This window comes from Crinia signifera, chromosome 9 (genome assembly GCF_055691185.1).
Source record: "Crinia signifera chromosome 9, ASM5569118v1, whole genome shotgun sequence".
NCBI lineage: Eukaryota > Metazoa > Chordata > Amphibia > Anura > Myobatrachidae > Crinia > Crinia signifera.
In genome coordinates this window covers 125,543,839-125,553,123 of record NC_139225.1, presented here as the reverse complement: position 1 = coordinate 125,553,123, position 9,285 = coordinate 125,543,839, and the positions used below count along the sequence as shown (strand labels likewise).

At 43.9% G+C, this 9,285-nt stretch overlaps 1 pseudogene; it reads left to right on the top strand.

Annotated features, from left to right (window-relative positions):
• Positions 1 to 2,233: 2,233 nt before the first annotated feature.
• On the top strand, positions 2,234 to 2,352 carry LOC146039869 (5S ribosomal RNA; annotated as a pseudogene).
• Positions 2,353 to 9,285: the final 6,933 nt, after the last annotated feature.

The following is a 9,285-nucleotide window of genomic DNA, read 5'->3' as shown; positions in this document are numbered from 1 at the left end:
ACGAAATAGAAGCAAAGAGACTACTGGGGGACGCATCGTCATACACTCGCCTACTGCAAGACCCCAAAGAAGAATATGTGGATGAACTTCACACTGTCCTATTGAAAGTCCTACGCAATGGCACACTCAACAATGATGAGTACCAATACTTATTACATACTAATCCAACCACCCCGATTTTCTACTTTTTACCGAAAATACATAAATCCCTGCAAAACCCTCCTGGTAGGCCTATATTGGCCGGCATAGAATCACTCACGTCACATCTGTCGGAATATGCGGACAAATTTCTCTGACCCCATGTCATGAATCTCCACCCCTACTTGAAGGATACTACCTCAGTCCTAAATATAGTAGAGAATTTGACCTGGGAAGAAGATTATCTGTGGGCCACGATTGATGTTCAGTCACTTAAACTTGTATCAGACACGAGGATGGGATTAAAGCGTGTGATGAGTTTTTAAAAGAAGACGGCACCCTCTCAGAAGACAACAGACAGTTTATATGTGACATAATTAATTTTATTTTGAAGCACAATTATTTAAATTTTTTAGAGTGCTTTTACTTACAAGTCTGTGGCACAGCTATGGGGACTATCTTTGCCCCTAGCTTTGCCAACTTACTAATGGGCCACTGGGAACGGAGATTCATCTTCAACAATCATCGTTTTTAAGAAAATATTATCCTTTTTAAACGTTATATCGACAACATTTTAATTATCTGGAGAGGATCTCAAACAGAGTTTAATGAATTCTTGAAGTACATAGGAGAAAATGACCTAAACTTGGTGTTTACCTCCAACGTGCACACAGAAGAAATCGAATTCCTCTACCTAGTATTAATGAAGAGTGAAAACATTGTTACAAGGAATTTCATCAAGAAGGCGGACACTAATAGTTATATCCACCATAAAAGTAGTCACCTAAAAATATGGAAGGACAACGTGCCCTTTTCCCAGTTCCACAGACTATCCCTGAACTGCAAATCAACCACGGAGAGGAATTTACAAATAAACACCTATGCCGAAAGATTCAGGGAAAAGAGGTACCCCAAACACATCCTGAATGAGGCAGAACGGAAAGCCAAAGCACTAGACAGGAACACTCTACTCCAGTACACAGAAAGAGAACAGAAGATTCCAGAAATTAAGTTTGTCACCACTTAAGATGCCCACACGTGCACCGATCCCAGCGGTGCAATGCTATACGATGGGGTGCGCGCTCCCGCGGCACCTCATCGCACAGTACAAAAAGTATGTGCTGCACATACTTTTTGTACTAGCTTTTTCTAGCATAGCATCGCATCGCATGCACATCGTATGCACAAGGCATACGATGCGATGCTATGTTTGCTAGTTAAGCCCACAACGCACGCCGTGATCGGTGCGTGTGTGGGCACCTTTACAGTTATCATGAAAAAAAAGTTAAAGCAGCACTGAGTAAACATTGGAGCATCCTAATGATGGACCCAGTTCTAAAGAAACACGTACCAATCCCCAAGTGGTCTATAGGAAATCTAAAAGCCTGAAAGATTTGGTCGCACCAAGCATGCTGAGAAGTGAGTCTGATCATCCAACCACTTTGCCAAAGTGTGTAGGCAGTTACAAATGTGGACTATGCAACATCTGCCGACTACTACACTCCAAAAGAAAGGTATTCCATAATAAAGATAAAACTAAAGAATTCAAAATTAAACACTTCATAAACTGTACCACTACATCACCTTCTAGAGTGCCCATGTGGCCTCCATTACGTCGGGAAGACGAAGAGACCACTGAAGATATGTATCCAGGAGCATGTCAGGAATATTAAGAATAAAGTCCAGACCCACGCAGTTTTACAACATTTCCTAACTCATCACAACGCCAACCCAGAAAAACTTTTATTCAAAGGCATCGAACTTGTCTCATTAGGCGAACGAGGCGGGGACCTGTCCAATCTACTGTCACGTAGAGAAATGTTTTGGATATTCGATCTTAACAACCTCCATCCCGAAGGATTCAATGACAGCTACGAGATCACGCTATTCCTGTAAATACCCCACCAACCATACAATTGTCAACCACAAGGTCCCGCACACCCAGAAAGATTCCAAAATATGTAGCACCGCTAGGTCTGGTATGTTATGGAAAATGCCCAGATAATTTTCATCTGTACTAGGTCCCGTATACTCCTACTTAGTTCCAACATGCCTGTAGAATTCCTTTTGTGCCAACCACCACCACGGCCAAACTTACTACAGCCATACCACACTGGTAAAGCCCAAATACGTTCGATCTTGGAAGCTAAGCAGTGTTGGGCCTGACTAGTACTGGGAAGGGGAACTTCCTAGGAAGACCAGGTGCTGTAAATAAAAAGGTGAAGGTATGACACACACATAAAGGATATTATGACAGGTCTCTGTGGACGTTAAAGTAAGATAAAATGAAATTAAATCAAATTAAACCAATACCCTAAATTTGTATGTACACTATATATGTCCGCCAGATGTTCCACATCTAAAATATATAAGTGCCACTATTTTTGGTAAACACATAAACCCATGTGATTCATATTTAGATATTTATTTATTCACTTAGTTATGTTAATTTATTCGCATGATATCAGATTGGCTGTTCATCTCCCTTAAACAATATGCAGTAGTCCTAGTAATCTTATATAGATATATTTTTTTGCTAAGTGATAAAAGAGACGCTGAAATGAAATATAGATCTGTCAACTCAACCTATTGAATCAAGCTGTATATGTATTAATACAGTGGTTCCCAACCCTGGTCCTCAAGTACCCCCAACAGTGCACGTTTTCCAGGTCACCCGGCAGGTGCACTCATTATTCCAGCACATTTGAAAAGATCCACAGGTGGAGCTAATTATAGCACTTGTGATTCTGTGTGGAGACCTGCAAAACATGCACTGTTGGGGGTAATTGAGGCTGCAGCCATCAGCGTTCAGCTTGTGATCAGCAGGGCTGACTCTGGCAGATGGGACAGCACAAATGGATACAGTGAAAAACCGGTACTTATATGTTAGTTGGGCGCCCACTAAGCTATTTGCTCAGTTTTCCGCATCCCCTCGCGGGCCTCGCTATGCTCGCCACGTTTCGGGCTCGGTGGCTCGCTGCTCTCGCCACACTATATAAAATCCACTCCATGCCTACATGGATAGTGGGGGTATGAGCGTACTAACTATAGTGGGTGCCCAACTAACATATACGTACCGAAAAACCCCATGTCGACCTTTTGACTGTCGACCTTGCTCATGTCTACCTAATGCTTGTGTCGACCTAATGTTCTGTCGACCTTGACCCAGGTCGACCTGGACCCACGTCGACCTAGACCCATGTCAACCTAGACCCATGTCGACCAAATGCTTGTCGACCTAGTTGGTGTAGACCTATCAACCCACACCTCTCTAAAGACTCTGTACCCGGCCGGCTCAGCAATTGTCATTTGATAGGAGTTGCAGCTAGTGTCTGCCGGTCAGCATTGACCAGGAGGTGTTTCTGGGTACTCAGACCCCCCCCCCCCTTGTGTGTGCACCACTGGGCTGTGACAGGCAGCCTGGGTAAGGTCAGACTTACTGAGGCTGCAGCCGCATGGGAACACATTGACCGGTGGTCACAATGGGGCAGATGTAGTAAGCCTTAACAAGAGATAAATGCAAGGGTGATAAAGAGCGATAAACGTCCAGCCAATCACCTGCTTACTGACTTTTTTCAAACACAGCCTGTAACATGGCAGTTACGATGTGATTGGCTGGACGTTTATCTCTCTTTATCACCCTTGCGTTTATCTCTTGTTAAGGTTTAATACATCTGCCCCATTGTTCCTCTGACAATCGCATTGCACTTCAATGTGATTGCACATGCAGGCTGGAGGTGGTATGGACCCTCTCCTGTATTTGTATTGCTCAAAGATTGCATATCCATGCTGATTTAGGTTCTAAAGCAGATCATTTAAAAAATATGTTTGTCAAAAGTGAACTCTTTATTTGTAATTTGTCACAAGATTAACATTGACTTGGGGAATCTGTTATCTCTGGAATGAAGAGAATGTGAAATAAAAACTCTTGTTGAAGAGAATGCTTAACAGTGCCAACAAGATAAATAAACACCCTTCAGTGCTTATGAAAAGATAGGTACTTGTTTCCTAGGACATTTTAGGGCCATGCGATGTGCGATGCGATGCAATGCGATTTTCCTATGTAATTTATTCACTGCTCTCTCTGTCCCGGGCCAACGCATCGCATCTGCCACAAAATCACATGCGATTGTATGTGATTTTATAGGGTGTGTGATGCCATGACATTAGGTATACAATAATATGATATGTCCCAAAAATAGGTTTAACGCACCCCCCCCCCCCACACTATCCACGCCACCCCGAAGCGTGGCGAGCGCAGCAAGCCCCACGAGGGGGGGTGGCGGAACAAGTCCTCCGACTTTTTGATTACCCCACTATCCACGTCGGCGTTGAGTTGATTTTATATAGTGTGGAGAGCCACCGAGCCTGAATCGTGGCGAGCCCCGCAAGGGCCCGCAAAATACATGTAAAGTAATCCGCATGCGCTCGCCACACTTCGGGGTGGCATGGATAGTGGGGGGGGTGCGTTAAATCTATTTTTGGGACATACAATCATATTATTGTATACCTAATGTCATGGCATCGCACACCCTATAAAATTGTATGCGATCGCATGCGATTTTGCGGGACATGCGATGCGATATAGTGGTGTAAACTACATGAAAAAAAATCGCATCGCATTGCATCGCATGCCGCTATAATGGCCCATGCGATGCGCTGCAATTTCCCTATGGTGCCGTACATAGAAAATCTGGGCGCCGTGCTAGGAAACAAGTACCAAAAGCTATCTGTACAAAAAAAGGGGAGTACATACTGGCACTCATTCTTATTACCTAATGTCCTACTTGCGTTCACACGGGGGATCGATGGTGAAGTTCTGCAAATGCGCAAATTGTCAAATGCAAGATTGCAAGATCCTAGAGCAGTGGTGTTAAACTCATGGGCCTCCAGCTGTTGTGGATCTACACATGACCAGCAACATACATTTAGATATTGGTTTGTTAATACTGTGGCAGCCCATGCTGTGGCGTGCATTTCCACAACAGCTGGAGGTCCATGAGTTTGACACCACTGTCCTACAGTTTGAGAAGGATAAACTGGTAAAGCATCAACAATGTAATGATCCTTACACTGCATGCCTTAGTCCAGAGGTTTGACCTGTTTTCCACAGCACAGAACTTGCATATGTAATGCTGCATACTTTCAGCAAAGAAGGCAAAGGGCAGTTATTTGAAGTCATGTCATATGTTTGTGTGCGTAGTTTGTAACATCTTCACAGCAGGTCCATCTTCAATGTTCTTTTAAACTTTTCATTGACAGCTTATTAGTCATTAAAAAGTGACCAATAATTTGTGTTTAGTTATAAAAAACTTTCAGCACCAGGAAGCCTTGGCCCACACAGTTGCAGAGCTGCAGTGGGCATTTTTATATGTTCCTTGGTCCTTGGGCGCCTGCATGGCCAACTTTAAAGATATTTTTTTCAATACTATTTTTGTATTTCAAATAAAAGTTTATGAAAAGTTAGAAGTTGTCTGTGGTTTTTAAAGTAACATGTTAGAGTGTTTCTGAGGGCAGGTGGACATAGGAACATGTAACATGTGTAATGTAACTTATATATGTAATTTAAAGTGAAGGGTAAGGAATGAATGTTGTGTGCATGTGTGGGTTTTAGGGTTAAATAACAAATAATGTAAATGTATGAATAATAGTTGTTGTTGGAGTAAAACATCACACATATCATTATGGTAACGAGACATGTAAATAAATAAGAACATTTTAATGAATCACATTACTTACAGCATGCAGACAAACACCAATATCAATTAAAAAATTCAACATTGGGGTGCACATAGATCAGGGGTGGGGAACCTTTTTTGTGCCAAGGGCCATTTGATAGGGGAAAAAATCCTTCGGGGCCATACTGTATGTAAAAATTTCTCTTACAAATTGTCCTGCTGCAGCCGTCCCACACTCTGGCGGCTGCTGCTAACTCGTGAGAATTCCCTGTTCTTGACTCCCGGAAAAGCCGACGGGCGAGTGGGAGGGCCACTCAGACCGGCTACGGGGGCTGCATATGGCCCCCGGGTCTGAGGTTCCCCACCCCTAGATAGTGAGGAAAGTGCCACATTAGAACACAAGAAATACAGATGGCGATTGTCCCATCTTTGCAGGGCTGCCCCCTGGGCAACGGAGCCTGCCTCCGGTCCCCGCCACCGCTGCAGGTACCCTTCGCCGCCCCGAGCGCCCCCCCTAACCCTGCCCGTCTCCCCGAAGCAGAGACGGGCAGGGACACGCAGCGTCCCCGCCGAGAGACTGGGACCCGCGTGCATGTGATGCGCACGCGCGGCCCAGCTCAGTGTAGCCCCTGACGCAGGCGCTCGCCAGCGGGGAGGGTCTGGCGAGCCCCCGCCAAGGATGGCAGGGGCTCCATCTGTATACATCTAATGAGGGTTCAATTGTAGATTAATTAAGAGAGGTAATATAACCAATTCAAACATAAAACTTAGGAGACTTGGGTAATTGTTAGAAGGGAACTTCAAAGGGAATAATTGCTGGACCATATAAGTGAAGCATATGCTACCATGCTCGGGTGTACGCTACCGCTTATGATCGGTCTCCGATCAAAAAGGCTGTGATCCGGCCGAGCACGGTAGCGTACGCTCATGTGTACGCCACTCCCCTTTGTCTGCTTATCCCACCATCCATGTTCTGTGGGCGGACTCACGCTCACCGAAAGAGTGAGCGATCCGTTCGGCACACGTGGCCGCCCGATCCAACCAGAATAAGGCCCTATGTCCCATTATTGATTATTTATATCATTATTGATTTTCATAACATTGTGATACACAATGCTGTCACTGCAATATAAATCATGCAGCCTATTAAGTTTTCAGACATATCTGGCTTAGTACATGTGGGTACAGTACGTTGTTTATTTTTTATGGAATATGTTTGAACATGTGTTTTTATGTTGTTGTAAGCTGTAACCAATGTTTTCATTACTGAGTTCCACCACCTCTAATGGTGAGGTGAAACATTTTATCCTCCACATTGGCCCACAGAAAATCATTCTAGTTTGCAGGAGGAATGCCAAAAACCCTACCACTGGCCTTGTCTCTGACTAATGGGGCGAGGGGAGGGGTTGTAATTAGGTGGTATAGAGAAATGAGTTCCCCCACCTCTGCATGACCACTTTATGCTTTGTTCATTACCCTCCACTTTCAAACACATATATAGTAAGTAATACAATCACATATGTCTAGATGTTCTTAATTTGCATGCACATACAAAAAGAATAAACATATTTAAAAAAAAAAACTGTTCAAAAACTTTTATTCTTACAAAAAATAAGGGATAAAAAAAATTAAGACAAAACATCATGAAGATGGGCCACACAATCTGCTGCCCTGGCCAGGCCAAAGGCCCTTAATCTGGTTGAATCGGATAAACGGGTATGCGGATGGACCCATCCGTATGCCTCGCTCACTCATTCAGGGAGCGTGAGTATGCCCACAAAACATCAGCACACGGTCGGTTGGACAAACAAGCAAAGGGGAGTGGCATGACGGATCTCATCCTTTTCGCCCGGTGACTGAGCGTGTTTCTCCAAGCATAAGAGGAAGCGTACGTCCGAGCAGGCAGTCTCTGCTGCACATATATGGCACAGCAATTATTAGCTCCTGAAACAATGAGCCAATTACCCTGAGTGTTTGATATTTTTATTGCTTTATATTAACTGAATTATCTCCCTTTATTAAACTACAATTTAACCCTCATTACATGTTTATTTCTTGTGTTCCTAATGTGCCACTTTCCTCACTATCTATGTGCCCCCCAGTGTTTTAATTTTTTAGTTATTTTGGTGTTGTCTGCATGCTGTTAATAATGTTGTTCTAATAATTATTGCCCTATTTATTTACATGTTTCACTAACCTAATGATATGTGTGATGATTCATTCCCCAAAAACTAATACCCCTTTTACACTGCAGCTCTTAACCTGTATATTGACGATTTTTTAGCATTTTAAAACGGTTAGCGCTGCAGTGTGAAAGCGCCAGTCTGCATTTACCGGTTACAAATAACCAAACGGGTAATAAGCAGAGTCCTACACGGTTCAGAGCCGTTTTTAATGCAGTGTGAACGGCTCTGAACCGGTATATAGGACTCAGGCAGTAGCTATGAGAGCGCAGTGCATATGTAATGAGCCGCTCATTACATATGCCCATATGTCATGATCGCAGTGCATATGTAATGAGCCGCTCATTACATATGTGCATATGTAATGAGTGTCTCATTCATATGCACTGCACTCAATACATATGTGCATATGTAATGAGCGGCTCATTACATATGCACTATGCTGTCTTATAGCTACTGTCTGTCCTGCTTTCACACTGCAAACCGTTTTAAATAACGTTTCAAAATACCGGTTCTCAAAAGTTTAGGCAATGTGTAAGCAGCATACCATTCATGCATTTACAATATGTGTTATTTAAGGCTAAAACTCACACATGCACATAACATTTACTTACCCTCACATGGGGAACCAGGGGATGTGAAAAGAAGCCCTCAGGCTTCTATGGGGTTATACCAGATAGAGTAACATCAGTGGTGGGGCTTTAATGCATTTGAAACTGCGGAAAAAAACATAACAGGGTTTTTAACCGCATTTTCAATTTAGTACATGCCGCCCTTAGACTGAAATACATCAGAAAATAATAAATGTTTTGGATATTGACAGTGCTTTGAATTACTTTAAATCCAAGACCTCAATGTTGTGAGGTGGTAATTCTAACCACTACACCAGGGGTCCTCAAACTATTTTGCTGTGGGACCCCATCAGACAATAAAAATAATTACAGGACCCAGGGCCGGCGCCACCAATAGGCAGGTTTAGGCATTTGCCTGGGGCGCCGGCCACTGGAGGGCGGTAGTGAGCCGCAGGAGAAGGAAGAAGCAGCAGCAGCAGGAAGAAAGTTCCAGAAGAGGAGAGCAGGAAGGAAGCTGGGCCATGCCAAGCACTATCAAGCACATATTAAACAATTTGGTGAAGGTGAGTGATTCGGATGCCCCACCCACCCAGGACACAGCAGCAATCCGCGTTAATCTCCGGCGGGTGGGGGCCGGAGATTAACGCCCGCTCAGCAGAGCCAATGGACAGGTGCTCTCCCTGTTGCTTGGTGTGCCTGTGAAACAGCTGACAC